This window comes from Anabrus simplex, chromosome 1 (assembly GCF_040414725.1).
Source record: "Anabrus simplex isolate iqAnaSimp1 chromosome 1, ASM4041472v1, whole genome shotgun sequence".
NCBI classification, from domain to species: Eukaryota; Metazoa; Arthropoda; class Insecta; order Orthoptera; family Tettigoniidae; genus Anabrus; species Anabrus simplex.
In genome coordinates this window covers 190,299,493-190,319,395 of record NC_090265.1, presented here as the reverse complement: position 1 = coordinate 190,319,395, position 19,903 = coordinate 190,299,493, and the positions used below count along the sequence as shown (strand labels likewise).

The following is a 19,903-nucleotide window of genomic DNA, read 5'->3' as shown; positions in this document are numbered from 1 at the left end:
TCACTTCAAGTCTGATAGTTGGATCCAAGATCACAACGCTACCCTTTCTTTGGTTGATGGATTTTATTTAGATCCGTCTGCTCCTCCCTCCAGCAATAAACTAACAAAATAGCAATAAAATAATACCATATTCATGTTTCTGTGCATAATTAAGTCAGTGATTCTGAGCGCCGCTTGCATTTCAGTGCATCGTAGCGTTCACACATTTGTCCTCATCTCAAACACACACAATTCTCACATGATTGATGAAAGTGCGTTGTTTCGCACAGTTTTTTATGAAATCCATGCACAGCCATCCTTGTCATGGTAACTTATATCGTGATTCATATTGTGTTCACTACAATCCAATTTCTATCATGGCACCGGTGGCATAAGAATCGTCCCAGATGTCGGTTTACTTTACACACAACTCTCTCAAGCACCGCTTATGGTTGACGGTAGAGAGCACTTTATGGGAAGTTTCTGCAGATGAAACTGCTTCCTAGCTAATTCCTAGGTCAGTCGAAATGAAGAGTACTTGGAGATGCATAGTACCTTCTGTAGACAGTTTGTCTTGACCGTGTCTATTATGTGTAGTTGTTCATGTTTCAGATATGTCCATACGATTTCCATTCCGTATATTGGTAGAGATGAAATTTTGAGATCAAAGAGTCTCATGACAGTTTTAAGGGGCAACTTCTTAAGGTTTCCGATTCTGTTCATTGTACGATTGCTGCGTTTACGCCGGCATCTCTGTGCTTAGAGAGGGTGGCTCCCGAAGTTTAAAGGATCAGGCGGTGGTCGTGATTATTGTTTAAGAGGAAGTACAACTGGTCAACCATCCTCTATTAACAATAGAGGGGAAAAGTGGAAGGGGTCCGACAATTCGAAAAATGAAAGTATCGGGCAAGGAAAGGGAAGAGCCACGAAGGGTGTGAAAATGAAAGACTCCCTAGGCCTCGAAACCTAATACCGTCGAGGTCAGAAAAGAACAACAGTTGACCAAGGAAGGTCAGATAGGATAGATGAAAGTAAGCAGCCTGGCACAAGTAAGTGGAAGATAAGCCAGAACTCAGCTAAGGCATGTTTCGGTACTGCCTCTTACAGAGTTAGAGAAAAAGTTGAATGGGACATCTTGAGCTGGCGTTACCATGGTTACGACTGTACATTGCTTGATTGGTTTCCAAGAATGGGGAGCTTTCTGGAAATATCTCGGAAAAGTTGTTTTTGAAGTCCCCTCGGGACCTACCTCGTATTGTTTCTCGCGATGAGGGGCCTGAAATGAGTCATGTCCAGTCCTTGTACAACTTCAATATTTTGTCTATTTTATGGCATTGTTTTGTACCCCCTTACAGCATGGAGTTAAAATTTGAATATTACAGTATAACTGCCTCCACGACCCATCCGAATGCTTCATGCGCCTTGGTGTAAATGTTGGTACTGATCAGTGGAGGCGCATAGATATGTGTAACGAACAAACAAACTTTAAGTGTTTCTGTGGTGGTTATTAGCGTGTCTTATTGAATGCATATGAAGAGGGATGTTTTACGACAAGCACAAACACCCAGTCCCCGGGCTGTAGGAATTAACCATACGCAGTTAAAATCTCCGATCCGGAAGGACATCGTACCCGGCTCCCTCTGACTCGAAGACCAGTACAATTACTTTTTGGCCCTTCAGAACTTTTAGTTTTTAGGACAAGCCAAAGTGACGAAACTTTGCATTGAAAATATTTTTGTGTTAGTATATATATTGATATGGGACTACAAAATACTGCGCCGAGTTATGATCACGTTACCTTTAGCATAGAGAGCGAGCTACTAACTATGGTTCACAGATGGTCGTTCAACGGACAAGAACAGTTCTTTTAACCCGCTAGCTAGTAAGAGTGATTTTCTGAAGATATACTTACAAGAATGAGTTTATATTTCTACTTAAGAAGGAGTGTACTGCCCTTAACTCTTGTCAAAACAGCATTAGAGAATTTCTGCTTGCCCCATTCTGTTCCCTGTTTCTCGCGATAAACACTGAGCAATAGAAAGTGCGGACAGGTTATTTGTGTACTGATATCTTAAGACTAAAAAATCAGCTGGTGCTGATGACTAAGTGTCAAGGGTTCAAGACTGTGATTTCAGTCGCAACTAGTATTATTACCCTTATTCATCAACGCTTCTTAGCACAACGGAAATCTGTATCTAACCTCACCGATTTTTCTTCTAAATATTTTTCTGCTATTAAGGAAACAAAATTCTGGAAGATATTTCACTCTCTTCTATGGAGTGGCCTGAGAATGTCAGTGGATCGAAAGCTTCGCAGATATTCCTTCTCCACCGCCCTTCTGATTCAAAGGAACCTATAGACAATGGCTTTGCTGGCGAATAGTGAAAACAATACGAACCAGCGAGCAGCCAGGAAAGCGAGAATGCTCTCATTGATGAAGTTTACAATGGACGTCTCTATTAGTGGCTCATATTTATTGATGATAATCAAAACCATCACGCAAGCATACAGTTTTTCAGTACGTACTGTGACCATTAGTCAGGGACGTCCAGTTTTGCATATGTCGTCCGAAATTCTGGTTTTCGATTTCAAATATCCTTCCTGCACTTACTGGGTTCACTTACAAATAAAGCTTTCGGAACCTATCTGCAGTAGTTATCCAATACGACGAATAAATGTTTAGTTGTTTTCTTTCAGTCCAATCTGTAAAGCCTTTAGCATTTACTGGGGGAGTCCTCTTCAAAAACGAGGGGAGGTGACTGGGGCGATGATAAGGAGGACAGTAAGGCAAGAAGTATGGTTTAATACATTATTGCTGTTTGTCAATTACAGTATATCAAAGTTGGAGGAAAACGTGTATCCTATTAAATTGCCTGTAGCAAGCAAAGAAAGTCTTCTTAATTGATTACTCCGAAAGCTACTGACACGCTGCTCGTTATTGTTCCTCATACGACCCAGCGTAGACCCTGTTACACGAGGCGCACACATCAACTATCTTCCCGCAGATTTTGGTACAAAAAAGTCTCGTTCACAGCCACTATTAGCATTTAAGCCCCGAATTATCTCCTTACTGTTTTCCGTAGAGGAGAGAGTCTACCTCTATTAACCCCCACTCCATAATTAAAAGAATTAGGACACAACCCATGATACGATGGGGAGCAGAAGGTAGTATTTTAACACCGAACCATGATTATTTACAATAAGAATTCACTGAGCTCTTTTCCTTCTTTTGAGGCGCTGGCCTTCTGACTCCTAACTTGGCAGGTTTGATCCGGGCTCAATCCAGTGGTATTTGAAGGTACTTCAATACACTACGTCAGCCTCGTGTCGGAAGATTTACTGGCACGTAAAAGGACTTCTGCGGGACTAAATTCCGGCACTTCGGCGTCTTCGAAAACTGTAGAAGTAGTTCGTGAGACGTAAAGCAAATAACATTAATTATTATTACTTTTCTTCTTCACTTTGTATAGGACCTCAATTCTTCATGTCATCATCTGTTTTGGTTGCGCAATTGGTATTTAAGGATGGTGGTGGTGGTGGTGGCGGCGGTGCAGATTTTTCGAAGCGGCAATCAAAAGATTATCTTATAAGCACCATTTCAGGTTGAGAGCTATTACTGCCAGTTGACATATTAGCACGTTGAATATTCACTTTCAGTTGAATAAATCCTGACAACCTTCATCCTGACATATTAGCACGTTGAATATTCACTTTCAGTTGAATAAATCCTGACAACCTTCATCCGTAAAATGAATAACATTAGCCCGTAAAGGAACATTAAATATTGCTGGCATTTGTATTCGTTTACGATCATTAAAGACCATGTCATGTAACTGGGAACACATTTCTGGAAGCCTCTCTTCTTTCCTCCGTTGAAGTTCTCTCTGATCTTCCTTTATTAGGTCTATTGTCCACTACTTGCAAATATTGTTTTGTTAAGCGCATTTCATCTATTCTGAACAGATGTCCGTGGACTTTCAGTCTTCATTTTCTTATAGTTAAATGTGTCTTATTATTTTGTTTGGTAGTATTGTGATTGGTGGTTGTAGTAGTAGTAGCAGTACTAGTAGAATCACAGTTTAAAATTGAATTATGCTGTGTTTAAGGTTCTATCACAGTGTGCTAATATGCTGTATATCGTTTATTTTCAGGTGAGTTCCTGATCAGTCTGGATCACTAAAGGACTTACGTAGTTGGTGAGTCTTAATACTAATAAATATGTATCATAACTGCATTATTTAATACTAACACATTAGCAAAGCATGAACACAGAATACCATACCCATACATACACCTGAAACCATAAATTTAGGGTATGGTTTTATGGTTAAAAATTATTGGAAAAATGTCCCGTTTCTTGAGGGGAATATAAGTTGTTATTGGCACCGATAATAATAACTTGAGTTTTATTCGATAGTATTAAAAACTGTTTTATTTGCATAGTCACTAAGATGTTGTAGGTCAAAATTTATTCTAATAATTGTTGTATATATATATATATATATATATCACTCGGGTTTGAATGGTAGTCAGTGACGATCGATGCAACCTACTATTGCCATGTTTTTGAAAACCACCTTCATCACGCACTCAGGAGATGTTCTCGGCTAAAGAAAATAAAGGTCCATAAAACAGTTATGGCAACCTCAAATGCTCAACCACTCCACTGTTAGTATCAGATTTATAGCTAAGGTTACTATTTCTTGAACCAGGTGGTTTCTTAGGTGTGCTTGTATGATGATATAAGCCCATTTTAAAACGTTTGTAAAAACTCTTTTAACAGGTCCTGATATCGAACCCAAAACCATTTGAACAGAATGTATCCAACGGACATACCTCGATGTAAATGAATTTAGGAATATTTCCTTAGGGGATGGACTTATTTTAGGAAGATTTTCGTTTACAAAGTAAAGTACGCGGAAGAGTTTTCATCCCGTCGTCTATTCATACAGCCAGAGGAGGCCGACGCTGCTGTATTCTGAGGATGACTGAAGGCCTGCTAGGAAATGAAGAGGGTCACTAAAGCCGGGACTCCCCGAGCATTAAGAATTAAGCTGGCAAGAGCCATCAATATTCTAGGAGGCTGCGCCTTCAATGTTCATCCCGTGTCCTGGAGCACGACCACATTTCTATTGCGCATTTTAAAACCAAGTAGCAATTACGAGCGTCGCAAGACCATAAACTGGAATGTTATAACTAAGGCTGGGATTCTTCTGTCCTATGAATGACAGTTTATAGCGATAAAATTTGACTCAGAAAAGGAACGAAGCTGAACATCTTCGATGTGCCTTCTCTTAATTTCCCATTTATGGGGAAGTTACATTACTTTATGCGGCATTTCGAAGCATTTTAGTGATCTCTTTAACCGTGCTTACGCAAAGGCTTGTTTTCTTTTGTGATTTTATGAGAATAAGGGTGATGATCCTGTATAGCGGACTACCATATCGGTTTCATTTCGTTAAAGGAGATTTGCTTTAATTGTTTCAGTTAGTACAAAAGACACAATTTACTTTTAATTCAAGAACCTATTTGCCTACCCTTTTCTACCTAGTATTAATGAATCCAGGACCGTAAAGTTGAATTGGTAATCTTGCTCATTTGACGCAAGTACAACTTTATTAAGACATAATCGATCGTCATTTTCATTTGAGGCGATGCTGGAGAAATGAGACCTACTTCTGGAGAGGTGCCTATCTTCTTCTTCTACCACTTTTCCCACACCTGTGCGGTTGCGGGTGCAAACTGTGCCACCCATGTGGATTGGGCCCTGTTTTACTGCCAGATACCCTTCCTGACGCCAACCCTATATGAAGGGATGAAATCACTACTGCGTGTTTCTGTGGTGGTTGATAGTGTAGTGTATTGTCTAAATATGTAGAGGAAAGTGTTGGGACAAACACAAATACCCAGTCCCCGAGCCAGAAGAATTAATCAGATGCGATTAATATCACCGACCCGACCGAAAATCGAAGCCGGGACCTTCTGAACCGAAGGCCTCAACGCTGATAATTCAGCCAAGGAATCGTACTGGAGAGGTGCTTATCCTATACCAAAAATTAATACTATGTTAAGCCGTGGAGGCAAAGGCAGATAGGCATTGAGCTGACCTCTTCATCCTACTTATCGCCGACGTTATGGACTTCAGAATACGATAATCTACTACTAACCCACAGAGGGAGATAATAATATAATAGACCTCGTATCAATTCCCCTGCCACTCCCACCTTCCGCCCATCGAAGATATTATCTGGCTGCGACCTTGGCAATATGTATTTCCACTTATTCCGAGTTGTAAAATACACCTAATTTAGCATAAATTTGGATGTTTAAATTCAGAATATTGTAGTTCTTTAATGAATGAATATTATTTAAATAATGCTCTGTGATAACGATGAATTATACAATGAATGCTGATATACCAATAACATCAGAATAATTCGTAATTCAGATGCATTCGTCACACACACTGTGGACAGCCTGAAGTTTAAAAATGTATTATTATGTATTACTAGCAAATGTACTCGTGCTTCGCTGCGGTATTCTACCTTGTATACGGAGTTCTACGTAAGTAACTGTTCACGCATTGAGTAAGATTATATTAAATTGCATGTATCGCAGTGCTATCCGAGAAACGAAACGGAGAGGACCTCGTACGTTGTTTCTGATGTAAGGTGCACATTGGGTAAATGTTTATGATAATGGCAGGCCACATTTCCTACTGCCATTCACAATCGAGTTCGGGAGTTTCTACAGTAACGCCAGGCTCACTTGCCAACTGCCATTCACAATAGAGATGGGTAGTTTTCATTATAATAACAGGCCCCCTTTCCTAGTGCCAGTCACAATCCAGTTAGAGAGATTTTATTATAATCGGGAAATGCAGCGCTCTCTAAAGAATCGAGATACGACAATAAGACATAACACCAAAGTTGATGATATTTCCAAATTGAGCGGCGATTATGTAATCTGCTTTGTGAAATGACTTACCGTTTAGAAACGTGATTCTACTTATGGAAATGAGGTTCACTCAGCCAACACTATAAATGAGTACCAGAAAACGAGGTTCTGCGCCGCCATTGAAATTGCCTCCAGATTCCGATATTTTCTGGGGCCTAAAATTAACACATTTGAACAGCCTGGAATATTCCCTCAAAGGAAAGAGTGTCCAGTGACCAAGTGAAATTGTGTGCATAACAAACGTTGTTTAATATGAAGCGACGTTTCACATATAGTCCACGGATTTTAAAGAAAGTCGATAGTATAAGAGAAAATGGAAGAAAACTGGTGTGGCTTCTTTATAAACCCCCAGTCTATTCAGTGATCTTTTGACCATATGCATACCTAACCTCCCCCGGGTTGAGTATACTCTACATATGAAATTTGGTCGAGATCTATCCAGCCGTTTCGCCGTGATGGTGGAAAACACGGTCAAACAGACAGACCTAAATCGGATAAATATCTGAAGAGTTGGCAAAACGAACGAAATTAACGACAGCGAACCACTACAGCTTTATTTTTATAGATAAGCACGGGCACGTTTATGAGTGCAGACCTTTCTTTGGAGATTTACTGCTTTAAACAGTAATTTATATCAACAAATGAATGGAATTAAACCATTAAAATAAAAAGTTAGCAGCTTTAATTTGATCAACAATTCCACCAGCGGACGCCTATTTTAGTGTTCTGCATGGTTGGTGCTATGACATTTTCTCGTATCTCCTATATTTATGGATTAGATTGAGTTAGAAACATTAAATAGGACGAAATTTGGGTACAGGTTTCACACATTACTTTGTTTTTCGGATGCTTATGTGGCAGCTGAAATCATAAAAGTTTACTAATGTATGACCACTGGTCGTATCGATGTGCGTACGCAATTTATGATTCTATCTTTCCTATAAGTATGTCAAACGATAAGATGTGCGTGTAAAAGTACGAAATTATCTTAAATGTGAGAAATGCAGTTCTATCTAAGTATAAGGGATCGAGATACGACAATATATGGTAGGACCAAAGTTGTAGATCTCTCCAAATTGAACGGCGATTTTGTTGTCTGTTTCGTGATACGACTTACCGTTTAGCCACCAGTTACCTGAAACTAAGGTCTGTACCGTCAATGAAATTGCACCCATATTTCGATATTTTCCGGGGCCAAAAGTTATACATTTGAACAGCTTGGAATTTCCTCATAGAAAAGAGTGTACAGATTTCGGGATTAGCACTTGTATACATACGGAGTAATTAAGAAAGAAAGTACTACAGTTAAGGAGGTTGAAATTAATAGAAAATAGGATTATAACTGAGGACAGCCGTATAGGACAAATATGTAAATACCAAGTGGATGGATTTGAAAATAAAATGCCCCTCAATGAATTGTGATGGTATGAGTTACGGATATAAAAATACGGTAACAGAGGAGAAATTTAGGTGCAGGAGTTCTTAGGTAAACAGATAAGATGATGACTTATGGCGTTATTACTTAAGAAAATAAAGCGAAGAACAGATGTATAAAACAAATACAATAAACATTACACCAAATGCCAGAAAACACATTACGGTGTGAAATAATGCGTTTCACTCCGCGGTACTGCTCAAATATTAACAACGTCCCTTAGTGCTATTCGTGGACGATTGTAACCTCCAACGGTCTACCGCCAATATCCCGCAGAATGGCTGATTGACGTCTCTCTTGCTTTCCACCCAAGGAACAACCACGAGTTTACAGGAATGATGACGGAAATGGCAATACGTTACTTCCCTGCCGGCAAGCAGTCAGAGACGTTGCCATAGTAACCTGTAGGTTGGTTGTCGGTCTGTCTGTCACTCAATGTAGAACATGATACCCGCAGAAAATAGTAATATTCTCCGTCATTTGAAGGGTAAGCGAAATTATGCTCATAACAAAGTTGTTTAAAATGAAGGGACGTTTAACATGTAGTCCACGAATTTTACAGAAAATAAATAGTATAAGAGAAAATGGAAGAAAACTGTTGTGATTTCCCTATAAACCCCCAGTATATTCAGTGATTTTCAAATCATATATATACCTAAACCTTCCCTTGGATTAGTATACTCTATATATGAATTTTGGTTGAGATCTATCCAGCTGTTTCGCCATGATGGTGGAACAGACGGACAGACACGAAAGCTAAAAACCACTGATACGGTCTTGAGTTGACCTAAATCGGATAAATATCTGAAAAATTGGCAAAACAAACGAAATTACAGACAGCGGAACCCCTACAAATTTATATATAGAGATTAATACAACTATTTGCGGTCGATTCAAATAGATAATATTGGTATACTATGAGGTGTTTTCAAATATCAATAATTGTAATGACAAAATTATTTAACAAAAAATTGCAAATTCACCATGGCCAACCAATCCGATGCACTGCAGCCGCTTATCGTGTTTCTGATGGGTTTTTGTTCTCGTGTGCGGGTTGGCAATACGGGATGCCTAGCCAGTGGGAGAGAGGTGGCGTGCACGATTCAATCCGAAAGCTGTGGGTTCGATTTTCCGCAAGGAAGTCGAAAAACGTAGAAACGAGATTCCACTTCTGAAGATGAGGTTCACTCAGCCAACACCATGAATTAGTACCAAGTTAATTCCTGGCGACAAAAGGATAACCACTCTATCTCGCTCAATGCCGACATTAGTGCAAGCCTTTACCTTCCACTCATATAATTGTAAGAGCCCCTCGCTCACTGTATGGAGATGGTTTTGCTTTAGGGGGATAGCAATGCGAAAGAACAGATGAAACCCTTCAAGAAGATACTAGATTATAGTAATAATAACCTCCGAAGAGGTCTGGTGCAGGTCTTTCGAAATGGCATATACAGGGGACCTTCGCTTCTATGAGAATGGGGCCCGACTTATGATAAATTCTAACGTTGAAGACTAAACACGCACCCAGTCCCCAAACCAGAGGAATTAACAAATTAATGTAAAACCTCCAACCACGCCGGCAATCGAACTGGGGACGCTTTGGACTATATGCTACCATGCTAAACAGTTAGCCATGGAGCCCAAAATTGTGATTATAGGATATAAAAATGTATTGAAACTTAAGAGAAAAACCAAAATGTGCAACTCCATTGTCGAAGCCACGGTCACGGGTCTCTTGGCAGTAGAATATGTCAAAATAATGAGGAGTGAGGCAGTTTCCTGTTGCTTTCCTCGTGGAGCAAAAAGTTGCTATTACCTACCAGTCTACTAAGCCCACTGAAATGCACGCACCTACCGATCCTATGAGCAACGTTTTCACATATTTCGTAACAGGGACTAACTACATAAGGAATGGTATTACAAGCATCACTCATACCTCAATCACTTCCATATCATCAAAGCCAAGGATGAGATTGAGACAGGTCATTGGAAGTATTAAATTTGTTCTATCCCAAACCGGAAGATCTAGTGTACTGTAAACAATACGTCTCACCAGCAAAAGAACGTAATAATATAATCAAAGTAGATAAACATTTCCTCCCCGCGTAAGGTACAGAAAGTAAACTAAGCAACGGTCAGATCTCGTATACGGTGAAGGGAGATATATTCGTGAGACAGATTAAAGTCGGGGTAAATTTTTGAATAAGTATCATGAACTTCCTTATTGCAGACTAAGCTTTTCAACTTTACTACTAGTTCCCTGAGTTCTCAACAGATGTCTCTAGCTACTTGCATTGGTCTTCATCACTCTTGCGGACACATGATAATCGAAGATTTATCATGAATTTAACCTGTATCACGAACATACCTCCCTTTACCCTATATATCACATTATAATGTTTAACACATATATATAGACAAATGTCGGTATTTATGAAGATTAAACCGTAAAATACTGAGGTCGATAGCTGCAGTCGCTTAAGTGCGGTCAGTATCCAGTATTCGGGAGATAGTAGGTTCGAACCCCACTGCCGGCAGTCCTGAAGATGGTTTCCGTGGTTTCCCATTTTTACACTAGGCAAATGCTGGGTCCGTACCTTAATTAAGGCCACGGCCACTTCCTTCCCACTCGCAGCCCTTTCCTGCCCCATCGTCGCCATAAGACCTATCTGTGTCGGTGTGACGTAAAGCAACTTGCAAAAAAACCGTTAAATAATCCCTCAAGCACCAATACCTAAAGTGAGTTGTAGCCATGCTTTCCCGTACTCCGTTAGCTACGTCGGTAGATGCAGAGTGGGTCTCGGAACGTAAGTGGCCACGGCTGGTCCGTGGTCCAACAGCTCTGCACTCTGACCGGCCAACCGAGCAGAGGAGGGGTGGCCACGGCTCTACCGTGGCTCTACACCTCTGCATTTGGGAGACGGGACGGGGCTGGACCTCACGGCTGGCCCCAACTGTCGGCTGTCCTGAGAATGGTTTTCTGTGGTTTTCCATTCTCCTGCACTAAAGCGAATGCCGGGACAGTTCCTAGTATATAGGCCACGGCCGCCAACCCCCTCACCTTCTCCGAGCATCTCCTTCACCGTAACAAATCTCCCGGCCTAAGAGACGGCATCACCGTCTAAGAGGCCCGCCTCCCCCTTCAGGGGAGGAATGAAAACATTTTAGTAGTAGTAGCCAGAAGTACCGTTAGCTATTACATCCCCACTTGCACTTCGATATTAACAAACTATTTCTAAGCTCTCACTCATGTTTCCTAGTCTGGGATTGAACCTGACGTGATAAACAAGAAGCGAGACGGCCTAGTTCATTAAAATTGGATTTGAAGAGGAATATTCAATATGCTTTATTTTATTTCCCACAAGAATTGCGCCGACAACCCCTGGGTACTAAACTGAGCATCCCTTTGTTTGAGAGGGAACGTTATCCTCTATGCTAGAGTTACAGAGGTCAGATGCATCACGTCAATAGTTGAAGATGATATTCTGATTTATACTGCGTTATTTGGGGCAACACATGCTGATACAAATAAATCCTGGAGTGTTTCGCCAGTAGATGAAAGCATTAGGCCTTTATTTGAAAATATAATACACAATTCATAACCATTTCCGCTGTATTCATTATTGCCCTAGTTATAGTCTTCATCGTCGTCATTTTATTTCTTGTGACTATTGATAGCCTGCCGCGACCCTAACTAGGCAGACCCTCGGATGGGTGGCGTCTACCGTTTATTGGAAATTCTTGCAAACGTGGTGCAGGATAGTGCTTCATGATGTCTGTGAATGCAGAAAAGTTAGGAAAAGTACAAACACCCATCACCTGACCCGACCAGGAATTTAACCCGGTGCCCCGATCATCGAAGGTTATCTTATAATGTATAATATAGTAGACAACCTTTTTCTGATGTTTTGTTGTTGTTGGATTTGTTTCTGTTATTGTTTTGGTAGTTGATTCGATTCACTCAAGCTCGTAAGTCTTATGGCAGTAAAAGAAATACTCCGACAGTCAGAGAGTGAGAATGACGTCTAAAGAAAATGAATAACCTTGAAAGGCAAGAAAATATCGTACTAAGTTCTCGGTAAACTGAAAATGTCTTAAAGAAATAAGCCGAAACTGTTGTAAGTCTTAGACAGTTGTTAGCTAGAGTCTGCGGTGTGCTGTCAAACTGATCGATCTTGAAATTTTTTAATGGTATGAGGTTCGCTAGCTCTGATTCTGATTTCAATTATTAAACATCCATAATAATTATTTGTACTTTAGGCTGAGTTATACGACCCTAGACTCGAAATTAAATCTACTTCAAAATTTGGTTAGAATAATTGCATGGTAGGAGAAAATTCGGGTCGAAATCCGCCCTTTTGATAACGGCTGGTATTCGAGACTCACAAAGAAATTTCTCGCTTGGAATCGTTAAAGAAATAGTCCGGATGAGCATGCTTGAGAAATTTTACAATTTGCAACCTCGCCAAATGTAAACACGGATGTAAGAAAATCCTCACCTGAGACTTGAATAATGGACAGAACTTTATGTTTCTGTATAGCTAACAAGATACATTTTGAAGGTGTAAGTGTAGGGAATATGAAACTGAAAATACTTTACTGTTTACTATCTTGTAGAGTTACAATTGTTTTTATGTTGTTGCTCTAAAATAACAATGGCGTATAGCTTCCGGAAAAGCCTGGTGCAGGTCTTTTACAAAGGCAACCTGCATGTCTGTGATGAAGACGGCACACACATGCAGCCCCCGAACAAGGTGAATTAACCAATGAAGGTTAAAATCCCCGACTCAGCCTGGAATCGAACCCGGAACTTCCTGGATCCAAGGCCAAAACGCTGACCATTTAGTGATGGAGCTGGACGACTGTTATTCTACGGATTTGTGACACAAAAATAAATGTTCAAAAATTACAAAATTGTAACGAAACTATATAGACTATACAGGAAATTTAAGTATTTTATTATGTTACTTCGTGTACACTAAAACTATATTATTATAAAAGGATCAAGTATGTGTATACTTTACTCTTAGTCGTAACTGTAATAATATTGATCACTTACCATGGAGACCTGTGCATATCCGAAATGTGGATCAATTGAGAAGCGAACAAACAAAAGTAACAAACAACATTGAAGGTGTAGGGAATATGAAAGTGAAAATACTTTACTGCATATTCACTCCATACGGTGCAAATGAACTGTCAGAATGCAAGGCTGGAAACACACCAAGAGCACGGGATAAACGCAATCACTTCATATTTTGGAAACAAAACAGTTTGTACTTGCTTGGAAGTTGATATCTAGTACATGTTGAACACGTCTTTATGTAAACGTAGTAAAAATCCACATACTGTCCAAGCATACTTTAACATAGGAGCATATCTGGGAAAACTTAAATGATTATATATATTTTTTTTTTTTGCTACGGGCTTTACGTCGCACCGACACAGATAGGTCTTATGGCGACGAGATTATAAATTAAGCTATACGTCTTCATAATAAACATTCTGTCATTTATTTATTTATTTAGTATGGCAAAACAAGGATACATTATAAATACATATAAATACAAATAAATACATATTTCTTAAATAAGTATGTAATTTACAGGTCAGCATTCAAAACTTAATGTCCAGACTTTTCAGCCAGTCCACTGCTTCTGTAGAGGCACTATGTAATTCTTGAACAGATCCATTGAATCTTTTTTTTGGGCAATCCAAAACAACGTGCTGGATGGTTTGAGGCACATTATCACAGTCGCAGAATGGGTCTTCAGATTGTCCCCACTTGTGAAGCCAGAATTTACACCTTCCATGGTTTGTCCTGATTCTGTTTAGAGATGTCCATTCCCTTCTCGGTAAGTTGAAACCAGGAAGAGCTCTACAAGGATGGTCAAGATTTGAAGAGGTCCATTCTTCATGCCAGATCTCATCAGCATCAAAATTTGTTTCCAGGAGCTTCTCGCCTAACTTCCATGATGGGTTCCTTTCATCTTGTATAATCCTCTAGCCTTCTAGCAAATAGTTGCGGGGGGGGGGGGAAGTCAAGTGATCGACAATATTTCATCATTTTGCACTTATCCTTAGGTACGATTGCGAAACATAATACTTCATCCAAGTTTCAACTGCGAGGGATTCATCATTCTCATATGCTCGCTTTTTGCCACTCGTCCCAGACGTGCAGCACTTCAGTACTCTCGTGAACCGACCTCTTATAAAAGAGTGTCTTTACTTTTATTTCTGTTTCTGAACCAATAACTTCGGAATACTCTGGCGGAATAATATACGTAAATCCATTTTCTGATAACACGACGAAGTTGATGTTTGCGTTCAACTCTACACGTGAATGATGGATCAAACTTTTTACTGAAAATGAAGAGCGCCTTTATTCTTTGCAGGCAGTGTGTCGTCTCCCTGGAACTTTTCACACAGCCTCGAGTGGAGCTGCTTGTCAAATGTTACGTGCTCCTCATCGTAAGATCCTTAAAACCTGGAAGCATCTGGAGATAAAATCTATAGGGCAGCCAAGTGAAGGAGTTGGTTAACGTTAAACTTCATGTTTGAACTTTGAACTTAATACGATATACCCACATTTCAATAGCTTGTATGTTAGTCAGTTTTTAATATTAAATATTGCCTGTTTTAATTGTCCAAATGGATTAACGTATCAGAGAAATTCTTTTTCGTATTGACTGTATTTGTTTTTGTTAGGTTCGTGAGTCCATAGACCGATGTAATGCCGCTCGCCATGATACTCTATCCTGTGCTAACCTTTTAATATCTACGTAACTACTATAGTACATCTACTGTAATCTCATTGTCATATTCATACCTTGGTCTAACCCACTGTTCTTACTGAAAGATTAACTGAACAAGTCCTGAAAGTTTCAAGATGTGTTCTATCAATCTGTCTCTTCTGGTCAAGTTTCGACAAATCTTTCACATCTTATCAACTCAATTCAGTATCTCTTCATTTTTGACCCGATCCACTCATCTGAACTTCACAGTTTTTCTGCAACGCCAAATTTCAAAAAGCTTCCCCTTCCCTTTCCATACAAAGTCACACTCCGCAGAAATTCCTTCAGAAACATATTTCCAATATGTATACTTAATTTCTTATGAAAATCTTCTGCAGTTCAAGTCCTACTTACTTCTGCTATCATTATTCTACTACCCAATTAACAACATCCGTCTAACTCCTCATTTGTTAACATAATATTTCCTACATCACCTGACTTTATTCGACTTCTTTCCATTACTTTTGCCCTGCATTTATTTTTATCTTGTACTTATTCTCCAAGAACTTGTCTGTACCATTCACCAATTGTTTCTCCAGATCTTCTGCCGACACAGATAATAGAGAAACCCAATACTTCCCAACCACTGACAGGTAGGTGATTCTATTCTTCAAGGCATGAGAGACAAGGCTGAGAGTGTCTCTTCTTTTTGGACTTAATTTTTTTGTTCTGTGTATCATTTTCCTCAAATAGAATTGTTAGATAGACAATAGTGTTTGGTTGTTTGTTTATCTCATAATAACGACTTCTAATACTCTTAACAACTGTCGTCGTATAAATAATCGTGTTAACAAATCTTCCAGTTGAGGTAATTCGTGTCTCCTGACTTTTTTAAAAATATCTCACCCTTAACACATATTAAATAGACACTTAATAGAACAATTACAAATAACAGCAACGCCACATTTTTTGAAGATGAGTATTAAACAAACCTGAACATGGCGCAGTGTCATTACCATCAGGATCATAAAAATGTTATACAAGAGATTGGAAATCCAAATCGCATTATATCTGTGTCTTATTTAATTTTATTTATTTTATTTTATTTTTATTTTGTATTTATTTTTATTTATTTTATTTTATTTTATTGCATTGCCATTCTATTTAATAAACAACAATAAATGCAATGTTAAATAACTATTGGCAATCCTATATAACCTAATCAATTCAGTCTAATCATACTCGAATATAAATTAGGGATGGGACATTCGATTCATTTTACTGAATCGATTCACTTGATTCCGTTCACGTTACTGAATCGATACAGTGATCCGATTCACGGCACATTAGTGACCGCTCCTACTGCATGTGTGTAGTATATACTGGTAAGACAGCAGCAACAGCATTAGGTACTCGCAGCTGTCATCTGATCTTCATACTATGAACTCCTTTCTTAGAAAAAAAATGCTAGTCACTCTAATACATCGGAGGTTTCCGGCGACGCAGGATGGGCAAGGTCTAGGATTAGAAAGGTAGCAGCCATGGCCTTAATTAAGGTACAGTGCCAGCATTTCCTGGTGTGAAAATGGGGAAACTACGAAAAACCATCTTAACGGCTGCCGACGGTGGGATTCGAAGCCACCATCCCCCGAATGCAAGCGCATAGCTACGCGATACTAACCACACGTCCAACTCGCTCAGTCATTTTTGAAAATATGTATTTTTCTATCAGATGAGGATTTTTTTTTTAAATCGTCATATTTTGTATAGGCTACCCAAGATGAACAGTAGCCCGCTGGTTTTCTGATTCAACTTACTGTTGGTTAAGTTATTGGGTCAGTCAGCATTCTTACTGCCCACATATGATTGAAGTCTTGTGCAACGATGTGACATATGAACTGAGAGAATACTGAACCGTTGTTCCCAATATAAAACAGGTACTTTTGAGTGGTCATGAGCATGAATCATAGTCATAGGGCAGGCTAGAGTCGAGTTTAATTGTCAAATGTCAACTAAGTTATATTACTAAGGTTCATTAAACTAATAAATAGTATAACCTAGTAGCCTACCTACTTACTAGCTACTTCAGAATTCTGTTTTGAGTACTGTAAGAAGAGGACAGTGAATGCAAATTGGTATTATTTTCAAATGAGCTGAGCTCGAGAGTCCATTATAGCATACGATTCTTTCAGTGTACCATGGCTCACTGTATGTCTCGCTGCAGCGGAAGCTCGGCTCTCCGCCAGTGTCCAGTGTGCCGATAAAGAGCCGTGTGTATCTTGTGTCTCACTGAGCCGTGCTCGTTCACGATTCTTTCCGTGTGCCATGGCTCACTGTATGTCTCACTGCAGCGGAAGCTCGGCTCTCCGCCAGTGTCCAGTGTGCCGATAAGGAGCCGAGTGTATCTTGTGTCTCACTGAGCCGAGCTCGTTCACGATTCTTTCGATGTGCCATGATTCACTTTCTCGCTGCAGCGGAAGCTCGGCTGCCCGTCAACATCCAGTGAGTGCGCCACTCAGCACTGTCCGCTGGGAGTAAGCTGAATCGTGTGCCGTGAGCTCGCCGTTCCTGTGAATCGATTCACTCGACACTTCAGTGAATCGATACACTGCTATGAATCATGCATTCAGTAGCCAACACTAATATAAACCATCATATTTATCAGGCCGATGCAGAGTTCGCTATGTGGCTCTGCTGTTTCTTTTTTGATTCGGTCATGAGACAGGTCGGGGAGTATATTTATGCTCTTCATGTTGTCGTGTTGTGTGTCGTCCCGTCGTTGCATATTTTATCCCTTGGGTATCTTACCAGTGATTTTCAGCCTGTAGCATATCACAACTCTCGAAATTCACTTTCACAGTCTCTCCTGGACCGGCGCAATGCCAAATCGTTTTCTTTCGTCTGTTTTGAAAAGACGGCCCAACCTAGATACGTTAGCTGGGCATGATTGTCTCTACGATGCACAGTGGTGGATTTGACCTAATGACACGGGCAAACAACCGTGCTGTGAATTTCACCGGAATGATTCTACACTAACGGGAAACGTATAGAAATGTATAAGTCAAAATGCACCTTAAGAACTGAACGCATTAAGTTAAGCTTGAAACATCCACGTGCTGTTTTCTTGACCTCTGTATTCTGTACTGTACTTATAAAAAAGTTTGTTGCATAGAAATATGAGTACTGCATTTTTAATTTTTTTGTTTGCTAGTGGTTTAACGTCGCACTAACACATCGAAGATGAAAAAATGAAATGGCGTACGGCTTTTAGTGCCGGGAGATCCCAGGACGGGTTTAGCTCGCCAGGTGCAGATCTTTTGATTTGACACCCGTAGGCGATCTGCGCGGCATGATAAGGATGAAATGATAATGAAGACAACGCATACACCCAGCCCCCGTGCCAGGAAAAATGAACCAATGATTAAAATTCCCGACCTTGCCGGGAATCGAACCCGAGACCCCTGTGGCAAAGGCCAGCACGCTAACCATTTAGCCATGGAGCCGGACACATCGAAGATGTTCGGCAATGCAAGAATAGGACAGAGCTAGGAATGGGAGGGTAGTGGACGTGGCCTTAATTATGGTCTGGTGTGAACATGAGAAAGCACAGAAAAACCATTTTCAGGGCCGCCGACGATGGGATTCGAGCCTATTATCTCCCGAATGCGATCTCACAGCTACGCGACACACCTTCCACAATATATATCCAGTACTATGTTTGAATGTTTCTGACCTAGTCTCATCCATGGTTGTGACAGTACGGAAGCTGCTGAGGTATGGGATAATTATGTTGAGGACGACTAGTGCTCTGAGCGTTGTGAAAGGTGCTACTTACAGCGTCAGTCGTGCTGCAATAGAACTTTCTGATCCGGTGAGAAAACTACCTCTCTCCTTATCTTGTCTAGTACTATGGGCGTCTAACGAGAAGTCGCATCGACCCAGGGTAAGAAGTGCGAGGGGTAAGCACAGCTGTCGTGCATGCGCCAATCTCAAGTCTCAAAACCTGACAATAAACATCTGTTCCGTCTACGGAGACTCTTGCGAATTCAGGTGCTGTCGAGAAGTTTTAGTGTGGTAGAGCAATCGTGCCTTAGTCACACATTTACTGTATAATGAACAGTTTAATAATGAATATGCATTGATTCATTGTCTGTCACCACTGATGTTTGTAGCTAAGAGTGTAGTATCTATTACTCCTGCCGTATCTACAAGCTGCCGCGACTTCTCGTCAGATGCAGATAGTACGCCTCTGTTTGGCGCCGCAATCAGTGTTTCCCTGTAACGGCATAACCTCTGGTTGTACTATTTCAGGATCCAACCAGCCTCTGGGCTGATGACTTAATAGAGAGACTGAGTTAAAGTTATTGTACCTTCTCATCCAGCCTATTGCTATGCAATAATATTTGCATGTGTTAATTTACATTCTGTTATCAGCCGCCACGTGTGGAAGGTGTAGATCCTCCTTTTTCTTTTTTTTCTTTTTTTTTCTTTTTGCAAGTTTCTTTACGTCGCACCGACGCAGGTAGGTCTCGACGATGGGAGAGAAAAGGGCTAGGAGTGGTTAGGTAGCGCCCGTGGCCTTAATTAAGGTATTTGCCTGGTGTGAACATGGGAAACCACGGAAAACCTTCTTCTGGGCTGCCGACACGGGGGTTCGAGTCCAGTATCTCCCGAATACTGGATACTGGCCGCAGTTAAGCGACTGCAGCTATCGAGCTCGGTAGATCCTCTTTCAACAGCTTCAGAACCGCGGAGTTCCGTTTATACACCATGTAATCACCTGCAATTTTGCAGTCGC

At 40.3% G+C, this 19,903-nt stretch overlaps 1 protein-coding gene across 4 annotated transcripts in view; it reads left to right on the top strand.

Moving 5' to 3' along the window:
- Scp2 (Sarcoplasmic calcium-binding protein 2) overlaps positions 1-19,903 on the top strand; it is a 661,095-nt gene that overhangs the window by 390,172 nt on the left and 251,020 nt on the right. The window contains exon 2 of one of the 4 annotated variants that reach the window (XM_067140250.2): positions 4,131-4,175. The exons of the other annotated variants lie outside the window; for them this stretch is intronic. The gene's annotated coding sequence lies outside the window, so the exon portion shown is untranslated. The remainder of the gene's footprint in view (positions 1-4,130; positions 4,176-19,903) is intronic. 4 annotated transcript variants of the gene reach the window in all.